The sequence below is a fragment of the Vulpes vulpes genome, chromosome 13 (assembly GCF_048418805.1).
Source record: "Vulpes vulpes isolate BD-2025 chromosome 13, VulVul3, whole genome shotgun sequence".
Lineage (NCBI taxonomy): Eukaryota > Metazoa > Chordata > Mammalia > Carnivora > Canidae > Vulpes > Vulpes vulpes.
The window spans coordinates 48,339,300-48,352,433 of record NC_132792.1 but is presented as its reverse complement, the minus strand read 5'-3'; the positions used below and the strand labels follow the sequence as shown (position 1 = coordinate 48,352,433).

The 13,134-nt window shown below is 35.3% G+C and overlaps 1 protein-coding gene and 1 pseudogene across 26 annotated transcripts in view; one reads left to right on the top strand and one right to left on the bottom strand.

Moving 5' to 3' along the window:
* Positions 1-13,134, top strand: part of RALYL (RALY RNA binding protein like) — a 698,808-nt gene that overhangs the window by 263,303 nt on the left and 422,371 nt on the right. The gene's annotated exons all lie outside the window — the stretch shown is intronic.
* Positions 353-1,558, bottom strand: LOC112930656 (dnaJ homolog subfamily A member 1 pseudogene; annotated as a pseudogene).

The window sequence follows — 13,134 nt, the reverse complement described above, 5'->3', positions numbered from 1 at the left end:
AAGAGTATTTTGAAAGTATTGAATATTGGTGTTTAACACTCTAAGAGTGGAAGAATTCTGGAAAAGTTCAAGAGCTTCACCTGAAAAACTATTAGAAGCAATGACATATTTTTGTTTGGTTTTTTTTTTTTGGCTTTAATATTTGAGTTTATTCTTCATTTAACTTTTATTTTTTATTTGTTTTTGTTTTTTTTTTCATTTAACTTTTAAAATACTACTATAGTTGAATATTAAATCAAAAACATCCAAAAAAAAGAAAAAAAAAAACAATAGCAAGTAGTGAGCTATGATTATAGTCCTTCACCCATTCACTACTGCATATAAAATGGCAGCAGGTTATTCACTGGCCCCATTAAGAGGTCTGACACTGAACACCACCCCTAGGATGATGATGATGTTCATCATCCTCTTATGCTTCCCCATTGTAATGGCGCCGTCTTTCCTGATTGGGATCAAAGTCCACCAGTTCCACCTGGTCCAATTCATCAGTCTCTTCTACTTCCTTCCTCTCAGGTAGGAGTTTCTCCAGCAAAGAAAGTTTATCAGGAGAGAGAAAGCCTTTCTCGGGAAGTTTACCTTAAATATGATGATTAGGTGACCCTTCTCGTATGGTGTACGATAAATTGGCATGCCTTCGTTTAGCACACACTTGATATCCCCATGCTTGACAGTCTGACCTGGATGAGAGGTGATGACGATGGTTCGGTTGTCAAGAGTAGATATTGGCTTTTGAAAGCCACACAGGGCTTCAACCAGCTGTATATCCATACATTTGAAAAGATCTTCTCGTCGAGTAAAAACATCATGGTCCTTCTGATCTAAAACAATGATAATATCTCTTAGTTCCAGTCCTGGTTCTTGGTCTCCCTTACTGTGAAATGTTATCTTCTGGCCATCTTTCATGCCTTTGTCAATATGCACTTCTAGAATCTTCTTCTCTCGAACTATCTTCCTTCCCTTGTAGCTTTTACATCTATCTTTAGAACTGATCCGTTCCCTATGGCCCTGGCACTCCATGCACACAGATTGAATTTGGTGAACCATTGCAGGTCCTATCTGATGAATTCTTATTTGCATTCCAGTACCTTGGCATTTGGGACAACATTTGACTGCTCCTTTCTTAGCACCTCGGCCTTCACATTTATTGCAAATCGCATTCCTTTGCAGAGCTAGTTTTCTTGTTGCACCATTATATAAATCTTCTAAGGTTACTGAGAGCTGATGTACAACATTTTTACCTCTCCTTCTCTCTCCATCCTTCCTCCTCCAAAAAACATATCAGAGATGTCCATGGGAGAGCCAAAACCACCACCAGCTTCACCTTCTTTAATTGCCTGTTCTCCTTTGTCATATAATTCCCTTTTCTTTGCATCAGAGAGCACTTCATAAGCTTGAGAAATCTGTTTAAACTTCTCTTTTTCATTTGGATTCTTATCAGGGTGGTACCTCAAGGCCAGTTTCCTCTAGCCCTTTTCCAGCTCCTCCTGGGTGACATTGAGTTTGACCCCCAAAACACCATAGTAAGTGGTTTCTTTCACCATTTTCTACAGCCGGTGAGAGGCCCAAGGCCGGTGTGAGGGAGCGGGAAGGAGCACGTTGCTGGGAGCAGCTCGGGCAGCCAGGTTGCTGGGAGCAGCTCGGGCAGCCACTACTTCTCTGCGTCTCACCAAGCATTCTGGAAAGTTCCACATGGCATATTTTTGTGAGAGTGTAGCGGAAATTAATTTAAACAATCAATGGTTGTAAAGAATCCCATCGTTTTTGCTTTTAGGATTTATTCAACAGGAAATAATTTAGGATGGCACAATTATTAACAACCTAAGATGTTCATTAGAGCCTTGTAAATAATAGCAAATGATTGCAAATAGCTTAGAAGTGCAATAACAGAGGAGGGCTTTAAAAATTATGATAAATCAAAATATTTGTGGAAGGATAAATTGGTAGAACCTTTATGAAAGCTATTTGATCTTGTCCATCAATTTTAAATGCAAATGCCATTTGATCAGGAATTCCACTTCTAAAATAATACCCTGCAGATATATTTATAAGCGTTAAAATCAAGAAGACACAAAATACTTTCTTTGTTGCTGCATTGTTTGTAAGATAAAATGCCAATCAGTAAGGAACTGGCTGGGCACATTATGGTACATCCATTAAATGGGTATTATGAAACAATAAAAAATAATGGGAAAACTCTTTACTGAGTTTTCCTCCTCCATGATACATTATTAATTAAAAGAAAAACAAAGTTCAGAACAGAGTGGGTGGTATAATGCCATCTATATAGAAAGTGGGAAAGTTCACACATGTATTTACATATATAAGTTCTTTTTCAGATAAATTTACAAGAAAATAATAGCACTTGTTGCTGGTGAGAAGAGAATTTCGGCGATGAGGGAGACAGCAATGAACAAACTTTTGTAGCCATTTTATCATGTATCTTTTCATTCTTGATGAATTTTGAATCATGAGAATGAAATAAGCCAGACTGAAAAAGACAAATACCATATGAGTTCACTCATATGTAGAATCTAAAAAGCAAAACAAGTGAATAAACAAACAGAAAGCAGAATCAGATCTATAAACAGAGCAAGCTGATGGTTGCCAGAGGGCAGGGAAATGGGAGATGGAAAGAATGGGTGAAGGAGAGGGGGAGATGCAGGCTTCCAGCTATGAAATCAGTAAGTCATGGGAATAAAAGGCACAGCACGGGGAATATAGTCAATGAGATTGTAATAAGATTATGTGGTGGCAGGTGGGAGCTACACTTGTGGTGAGCATAGCATGAAGTACAGAGAAGTTGACTCATTATGCTGTACATCTGAAACTAGTGTAACATTGTCAACAACACTTAAATAAAAGATTTAAAATAAAAAAATGCATTACCATTTGGAAATTTTAAAAATCAAACTATTGATGTAACAAATCTAAGTATAAAAATTGTAAACTTTTTTTACTGACTTGGAAACATGTTCAAAATAATGAGCTTGAGGCCAAGGGAAAGAGAATTTTATGTGTATATTTAAATACATGCCCACACACACACATATATACATATCTATATACACACACATACATATATACATACATACACATATATGATACTTCTATGTATAAAGCTACATAATGTGTATAGTAAAATGATAAGAAAGTACACTCCAAAATATCAATAGTGGGTATAACAGGTGGTAGGATTGGATTGAGGCAATTTTTATTCTTTTTGTTAACATGCATTTTGAATATATCTCAGTGCATGTGCATTATTTACATATGCTGGAAATGGACCAATGTATCATGAATTCCACTACTAAAGGGGAAAGTATTTTTATTTTATTTTTTGAAAGTATTTTTAAAAAACGCTTTTAGATAATCCTCAAAACTCCCATTCTTTGAAACATACAAACTATGTTTTAGAGAATTTGCAATAAAATTTAATAAATATAAATGTGGAGTCTTCTGTAACATCTTTCATTGGAAAAGACCAGTCTTGACAGATGTACCTACTAGGAATTTTTATCTGTTATCATAAATAAAATATATTCACTGATATAAATTAAGAGAATATTATAAGAATGAGTCTTCCTAGAGAAATCTAATGAAGAATAATATACATTGTTAAAAGGCCCACATGATTCACAACTAAAATGAATGGCCATTCTGTTTTACATCTTCAGCATAATTGACAATAAAGAAATAACTTACGTTAAACATTTAGATAAATGAGCATATCCTATAAGTGCAGTGTCTGCAAGATCTTGGTTTCAGAAAGAAGTTAAGAACTTTAGAAAATTGTAAAATAAAATTTGAAATAACATTGTATTTTTTTTACCTGCTGATTTGCAAGCCTATTAAATGTATAGTCATGAAAGAGATCAGAAAGGGAGGTTGTCCATGGCACAAAATAATTATTTTTTAAGTTTGTATTTAATGCATCTGTTATAATTTGGATTAAATGCTTTGAAGTATCATTTAATTTAATGTTTTTAGAAACTTTTGTTAACTCCTAAGCATTAATATTATATATGAGCCTTTTATTCTCCCCCTCTTTGGCTCCTCTCTTACTAGCATCTTGCTTTAGGCTGTTGTTAGATTGATGAATCAATATTGATATTGATGTTAACTAAACTCTGTAGTTTATAGTAGCATTCACTCTTTATGTTGTCTGAATTTTGACCAATGTATGATGACAGGTATCCACCATTACAGGATCATATAAAATATTTTCACTGCCCTAGTAATACATTTGCCCCAAATTACGGCACCATTTTCTGTTCCTGCCAGCAATGAATGCAAGTTCCCACTGGTCCACTTCCTTGCTGGCATTCAGTGCTATCTGTGTTTTGGAGTTTAGCCATTGTGAGAGCTGCGTAGTGGTATCTCACTGTTGTTTTAATTTGCAGTCTCTTGTTGACACATGATGTTGAGTGTCTTTTCACATTCTTATTGGTCATTTGTATATCTGCTTTGGTGAGTGACTACAGAGGTATTTTTTCCATTTTTTAATTGGATTCTTTGCTTTCTTATTGTTGAGTTATAAGAGTTCTTTGTACATTTTGGATACCAGTCTTCTCTCAGATATATGTTTTGCAAATATTTTCAGCCATTCTGTGACTCATTCTGTTCTCTCAAGAGAGCCTTTGTCAGAGCAGAAGTTTTAATTTTAATGAAGTCCAGCCTATTTTTTTTTCTTTCATGGGCCATGCTATTAGTTTTGTATCTAGAAAGTCGCCACCAAACCTAGAGTTTCAAGCCATGTTATCTCCCAGTAGTTTTATAGTCTTACATTTTACGTCTAGGTTTTGTATCTAGAAAATCAACTAGGTATTTAACTATGTTGTCTAGGAATTTTATAGTTTTGCATTTTACATTTAGGTCTATAATCCATTTTGAGTTACTTTTTTTAAAAAAGTAAGGTGTCTTTAGATTCATCTTTTTGCATGTGGATCCAGTTGTTCCAGCATCATTTGTTGAGAAAGGTTTCATTTAATTTTTTTTAACTTTTCTGACTTTCTAGTCCCACTCACGAATTTCATGGATTCAAGCTCATCTCTATTCTCTACTCCAAGTTTTTTTTCCCCACCATACCACAATTACAAAAAAAAATCCTTCATGGTTTTCTAACAACCTGTCTAATTCCATAACATCCCTGCAGCTCATGAAGTGGTTAGGTGACAACTTCATAAAGCAAGCCATCCTTGTGTTGAATAACTCAAGTCATCATTCATTCATTTACTCAACACATACTGCATTCTCACTATTGTCAGATATTTATCCAAGAAGTCTTACTTAGCCTAAAATGATAAGATCTTGGTTCCATGCTCTTGAGCAATATACAAACATCCATTTCTTTTTCTGTATCTTTGGTTTTGATATTGTCTTAGAGTGCCTCTCACTCCTTCTCTCATTTTAACCCTGTCCTGTTCCTTCAAACATCCCTACTACAATATTGATATGCATTTATCAGAGTGCAATTTCAGTTTTTGTTGCTCCTCTCAACATTTTATTTACTGAGAGAGAAATATATTTCTCTAGAAGTCATCCATCTGATATAATGCACAATGGTCTATTTATTTTCTGTGACCTGGACAACAGCCCCTATTAAGTAAGCCTTAAATCACTGGTATGTTTGCTGCCAAAATGGCATGATGCACCATTATATTAAATTCATTATGAAATTAAAGTTTGCCTGGTGGTCATATTCAATATTGCGTTTTCAGTATGGAAAATTTCAATATGAGATGCCTTGAGGAGGTAATCTAGGGGTGGAGGACTAGTTTTAATTCACTAATTTTAATTGAACATTATTCCAGAGTATCCAAAGAGATAGTGTAGTCTGATAGGAAAAATACTGGATTTGGCATTGGGAAGACCCAGACTTAGAAGGTATCTCATACATATTAGCTGGTTATTTATCTTCTTTAAGTATCAAGTTCCTCCTCTGCAAGATAATGAAGGTAACAATGCTTGTCCCATATCTCTTCAAGTGAGTTTTGAGAAATTAGTGTGGCAACATGAAAATAATTTTTAGGGCAGCCAGGGTAGCTCAGCGATTTAGCACCACCTTCAGCCCAGGGCCTGATCCTGGAGACCCAGGATCAAGTCCCACATCGGGCTCCCTGCATGGAGCCTGCTTCTCCCTCTGCCTGTGTCTCTGCTTGTGTCTCTGCCTCTCTTTCTCTGTGTCTCTCATGAATAAATAAATAAAATCTTAAAAAAAAGGAAAATAATTTTTAAGTTAGGTTCACTGGAGAATAATTTACATACAATAAAAGTCACCCTACTGAGTACACAATTCTGTTGGTTTTCACAGGTTCATAGAGTTATGTCCACACCACCACAATCATGGTATATAACAATTCCATCACTTCACATGTTCCCAGTGGCCTCTCTGTCTCCTGCCCCTAGCAATGACTGATCTACTCTGTGTCCCTATAGTTTTGCCTTTTCCAGAATGCTATATAAATAGAATCATACGGATGTGGCTTCCTTCACCTTTCATAATATTCTTCGAATCACATCCATGCTGTTGTATTTATCAGCAGTTTGTTCCTTTTTATTGATATATGAAGAAAATATGTTTTTAATTGCATGGAAATCCAATTAAAGAAGAAATGAAAATAATTTCTTTTACAAAATAGGTTATCATTAAGTTGATTAAATATATATATCTCTTAACGTAGAATATAGACAATAAGCATTTTCACAGTCCTCCTAAGCCCTGCACCATGATTTTGGAAATATTTATCTCTTGCTTTCAGATGAACACTGAATTCCCAAGGGCCTAGTTTTCAAAAAATATAACTTTGTAATGTTTGTAGTCATATAGTTTGAGATGAAATTAAAAACAGGAGGTGGTTTTCTTGAAACATGTGGGATTGAAAGGCCAAGGTGTGACTGATCGTGAGGCAGTTTTTTCCTGTTGCCAAAAAAAGCCTTTTTGAGCTGAACAAGAAAGGTATAAAATTAAAGTAATTGCACACTTCAAATTTGAGTCGCAACATGAAACCTTGCTGGCAATTTGATGTTTTACTGACATTGTGGCCTGCCGGCCTGTTGTGAGATACATCAGATGTGAATGCCGCGTCTTTTTCCAATGATTCTCTGAGTGATCTTGTGGAGTGGCTCTTATGATACCCCAGCAGTGCACCAGAAGAATGCCAGCTTGTGTTCCAGGGTCTGCCTCTTTAAATCTGAAAGTTATTTCATGTCCTTTTTTGTTGTTGTTGTTCCTAATTCGCTAGTCATTGTGTATAATTATCTGTTAGAGGGATGATTACACACCAACGAATTACAATCAAACTCGGCTTGTTAGCATAGAAAGCTTTGGTTGTTGATCACAATCATTTAAGCAGGAGCTCACCCTCCCTGAAATGCAGATGTCACGTTAGGCCTCCTCAAATCGAACCCTGTTGATGTATCCGAATGAGCATATTTGGTGTCATGTGTTCACCATTGTCATTTTCCCATAACATTGAGCATTGCCTCTTGACTTTGAGATTCTTTTGTGAAACTGGGATAAATGCGTGGCCGTTGTATCAGACGTGTGTTTTCTCCTAAAAGTTATGTTGATTTTTCTAGTTGTTTTTTATATTTTCTATATAAACACCACACCTGGTGAAAAATTTATTGAATTCACATATTGGAAAATAATTGATATAAACAGAAATATGGATTTTTAAAACAGAGGTTTTTATTTGAAGCTTTTTCAAATAAAACAAGAAATAACAGCAAGGATTAGAAGTTTCTCAGTCTCCCAAATGTCACATTACCATAAATTTGGACATATAGAATTGTCCCACACTCTACAAAAATAAACAAACAGGCATTTTATAGAGCAAACCTTATTTGAAAGATGCAGCATAGACATTGTATATCCTAACTGTGACTTTGGGCAATTTCCTAACCTTTTTAAGTGTCAGTTCTGCATCTATAAAATAGGGATACTAGCCTTCCTCACAGGGATATTGTGAGGATAAAATGAATATTACTGGTAAAGTTCTTGGGACATCTACTAGGCTGTCTTTAAAGAGAATACTCTGCAGTGTTAGGGATATAAAATAAATCTGGTAATTCTGTGGGTATATCGAGTTATAATATTTGGGTAAGATTTATACGTAGAAATTGTTGTGTCTATTACATGGAATTGCAGATTTCTCAGTAGAAACATTTCTGTGGCTTTATTCATGATTGGCACTTTAATCTTTGTCCTTTTCTATAACATATTCTAACAGTTTACTCTGGATTGGCTGATTTCTCATCCACTGAGCAGTCATGTACGTGTGACTTGAAAAAAATAGCTTTTCCAATTCATTCCTTCATTTGATCATTAAAATCGTTCACTATTTATTCAATCAGAAGCTCTTGCGTCTTTGGCTGTAACATATCTGTATGTGTAAGGTTTGCTGCCTCTAATTTTCTCCCTTAAGAGAGATAAATATATGAGTTTTTATAACATAAGAGGACAATTGATAGCAGAAGAAAGATGAAAAGTCCCAAGGGAGTTCAGAAAAGTGGATCTATTCTCTCTGAGAGTTTGAGAAAGGCTTTAAACTGAGCCAAAGGAGAGGTAGGATTGTAACATATGAAGAGAATTCCGGGCAAAGAGAACTAAATAAGAACTAAGGAGTCAAGAAAATTGTTTAGTGTTTTGGGACATACTCCGTTTGAATGGAGTACATAAAATATATAAATGAGCTGGGAGAAAGCAGGTTGGAAAGAGATCAAATCATAGAGGGATTCGAATATATAAGGGAAGACTTAATGCGTTATTTAGTGGTCCGTGAGGAGACTTCCGGGAATGTGTGGTCAAATCTGGGGGAAAAAAAAGTAGATGAGTTCAGATCATGCTGTGGAATCGATCTGGCCACTAGAGTTTGGATGAGAAAGAAAAATACATTTTGACTTATTCATTCTTTCCCCAAATCTCTCCTTTTTTCTGACAGCTCCAAAAGCATTATTTTATTCAGGAAATTGTTTTATGTGGATTACCTACTAGTTTGGTCGTTTACAAGATTTGTTTTAATGGGATTGTCTGAAACGATGCTGCAAATTCTTCTTGTGGCATACAAAAATCCTTGACCTTGGTGAGTCAAGAGCTTTAGTACTCTTTCAGCCAAAAGTGAAGGAAAACTTAGGAAGCTTTAAATTAACTTCTTGTAGTTCTTACATTCTTGTGTATATCTATGGAGGTGGGGGATGGGAGGAGAGGAGTGTTCAGGTTCCTTTAGAATAATAGATACCTTAATAGTATGACTTAGTTTTACCCCCTCTTCTGCCATTTGAAACTGCCTTATTCAGATTTTTTAAAGAATTAAACTCTCAGGGCACCTGGGTGGCTAAGTCAGTAGAGCATGTGACTGATTCTTGATCTCAGGGTGGTGAGCTCAAGCACCATGTTAGATGGAGAGTTCACTCTAAAAAGAGAGAACAAAAAAAGAGAGAATTAAACTCTCAATATGTAACATAATATTTGTGCTACAAATTATTTTAAATATTTATTTATTTGAGAGAAAGTGAGAGGAAATTAGAGTAGGGAAGGGGCAGAGGGAGAGAGGAAGAATGTCAAGCAGACCCCCTGCTGAGTGGGGAGCACAGAGCTCTATCTCATGACCCATGAGATCACGACCCATGAGATCACAACCTGAGCTGAAACCAAGAATTGGATGCTCAACCCACTGAGACACTGAGGCACCCCATTTTGCTACAAATTCGTAGAAAGACTAATTTTTTTTTAATTCTGGTATAGTTACCATATAGTGTTATATTAGTCTCAGGAGTACACTATAGTAATTCAACACTTCTATATGTTAATCAGTGCTCATCATAAGAAGACTCTAAGTTCTGTACTTACAAATAAAAGAATATCAAAGAAAAGGTTTTGCATTTACTAGCTAATCCAGTTAGGTCAATAATGTTAGAATATGTTTGAATCTGCTGGAAGGGATATCTTAGATCCTAAAAGCTAATAGTAGTAATAATGATAATAATAATAATAATAATAAAATAATAGCAACATTTAATAATGTTTAAAATACTTTTATAAAGAGCTAAGTGGAAATTTAAAAGTAATATATTTACTTTAATATATTTACTTTAAATATAAGTAATATATTTAAATGTTTAGTGTGAAATTTTCATTTTTTTTTAAAATTTTTATTTATTTATGATAGTCACACAGAGAGAGAGAGAGAGAAAGGCAGAAACACAGGCAGAGGGAGAAGCAGGCTCCATGCACCGGGAGCCCCACGTGGGATTCGATCCCGGGTCTCCAGGATCGCGCCCTGGGCCAAAGGCAGGCGCTAAACCACTGCGCCACCCAGGGATCCCCTAGTGTGAAATTTTCAAATGCAAATCATATTTAATTATTACCTTTATTAACAGATTTTTTAACTTTTTAAATTCTTGACTGTTTCTTTTTTTAAAAATTTATTTATTTATTCATGAGAGACACAGAGAGAGAGAGGCAGAGACATAGGCAAAGGGGGAAGCAGGCTCCTCACAGGGATCCCGATGTGGGTCTCTATCCTGAAACTCCAGGATCACGCCTTGAGCCAAAGGCAGATGTTCAAGCGCTGAGCCACCCAGGTGTCCCAAATCTTGGGTGTTTCAAAGAATGAAATCATCCACTATATTTATTTATTCTGCTTTTTCTTTCAGAAGAATCAAGTTTATGTGATAAAGTATTTTATTTTATTTTTTTGTGATAAAGTATTTTAAACATGATATCCAGCGACCTGTGAATTTAATTTTTGTGTGTGTGTTCATTTTGTGCACATTTCTTTTAACAATGTCCTTTGAGTTTTCATTAACTACTAGAAATAATTTCTTAAAGCTTCTATTTATTTATTCATAAGAGACAGAGAGAGGCAGAGACACAGGCAGAGGGAGAAGCAGGCTCCTCGCAAGGAGCCCGATGTGGGACTCGATCCTGAATCCCAGGATCACACCCTGAGCCAAAGGCAGATGCTCAACCGCTGAGCCACCCAGGTGTCCCTAGGAATCATTTTAAATTGAGAAAAATCTTAACATTTCAAGTTAAGATGAAATCAATGCCATTTCAAGAAATGAAATATTTATATATTTATAGTCTCTAAATCATAATTATTTATCCTGCATATTATGCAAATAAATTCCTTTTATATGAACTGATTAGGTTGTTGATATTAATATTATAAATAACATTGTCACTCTTAAGCTATTATAATAAGATTAATTTTGAAAAATCTCTGCTTAAAAAAGTAAAGTAGAATTTATTTATTAATGAAATTCTTGTTCCTATTAAAGTGACTTCTAATTCAGGGAGTTATTGTTTCTGATTGCATTAAGAATCTCTTTCTCATGAGATTCTCTTTATTATGAGGTATGGGATAAAATAAAAGATGGGTTGATTTGCTGTTTTAATAATTTGATTGTGTCACATTGATTTATTGTGTCACATCTAATGCACACAATATTGCATTAGTTTCAGATGTTTACCAATTTCATCACCACAGGCACCATCTTTACTACAAAACTTAAAATGGGAAAGAAATAGAGGGTGAGTGCTAAACTCAACTACTGACTGAAGATTATTTCAATGTAGAAAGGTTAAATCACGTGGGAACAAAATTTTAACAGAAGACTTTCCACCTCAGTAGTTTCAAGCTTGTGCTCATTAAAGGTGTTACTGTATTTGCCCAAAATATTAGAAGTCCTTAGAATTGTTTGAGTAAAAATAATAATAATAATAATAATCTTTTAGAAAAAAATAAATTTTTTATTATTTTCCTCACTAAGAATGAGTATTAATTGATTATAATCTGTTGTCATAACCAGGAAATTGGATGAATACATATTTATGAGCAAGTCAGATGGTGCTCAGTACATTTTCTAGCTCTGTAAAGCATTGTATGTGTGGAGTAAGTTTCTTCAGTGGAATTTCAAATTCTGTGTGTTACTACCCATAAAATATATTTGCAATTGCGGTATGTAATAATCCCTCAGGCTTTATCTTGATTTTTTTTTTTATTTCTTGAGTTTTAAAGGTAACAAGTCCAGTCTTGTGGCACGTAAAGAAACATCTCAGAGAAGAGCCTGGGTGGCTCAGTCAATTGAGCATCAGACTCCTGATTTCTGCTCAGGTCATGGTCTCAGGGTCCTGAGATGGAGGCCCACTCTTGAGCTCTGCACTCAGCAGGGAGTCTGCTTGAGATTTTCTCTCCTTTTCTCCCTTTGTCCCTCCCTGGCTTTGCCCTCCTGCTTGTTCTCTCTCTCTCTCTCTCTCTCTCTCTCTCTCTCCCTCTCCCTCTCCCTCTCCCTCTCCCTCTCCCTTTTTCTCAAATAAATAAATCTTAGAAAAGAAAAGATGAAAGGAAAGAAAAGAAAATCTCTATAAGGGTGCTTCCTGAAAGTACGTTTGCTGAGGAAACTTTGGTTTTTAGAAGTATCTTTATTTATTTAAACTAAGTTTTGTGTAGTGAATGTGATACACACTGTACTCTGCTATATTTCCTTGAAGGGAGTAAATAGAAAACCCACTGATGTAAAGGTAACTGCTTTTTAAAAATATTTTAAAATGTATAAAACAAGTTTAGACAGAAAAGTGTCTAATATTAAATTTCCTTTTTTTAAGATTTTATTTATTTATTCATAATAGATACTCAGGGAAGGAAAGACATAGGCAGAGGGAAAAGCAAGCTCTCTGTGGGGAGCCTGATATGGGACTCAATCCCGGCACTCTAGGATCATGCCCTGAACAGAAGGCAGATGCTCAACCACTGAGCCACCTAGGTGCCCCTAATATAACATTTCTGAGGGCAAATAGCTCTGGCTTAGTAAAGGGCTAGAAAGAGAAAAATATGCATAGACATATACAAAAGAAACTCAATTTCTTTTCTTCAATGAGGATTGTGATTTATGATTGTTTCTTTTATGAGGATTGTGAATTATGACAAACTGTTAGCTGGTAAATTAGACAATTAGCATGAAAATAAATTTCTGGTAAAGAATATGTTTTCTGTACTTTGTGGCTAAAAGTATAATTGGAGGTAGGGTCTTGGATCTTTTTAAAAACTTAACTGCATTTGCTGGTGTCTCATTTCTTTGGAGTGGATCGAGTCAGTTGCATTAATGAATAAACACTTTCAAGAAAGCATA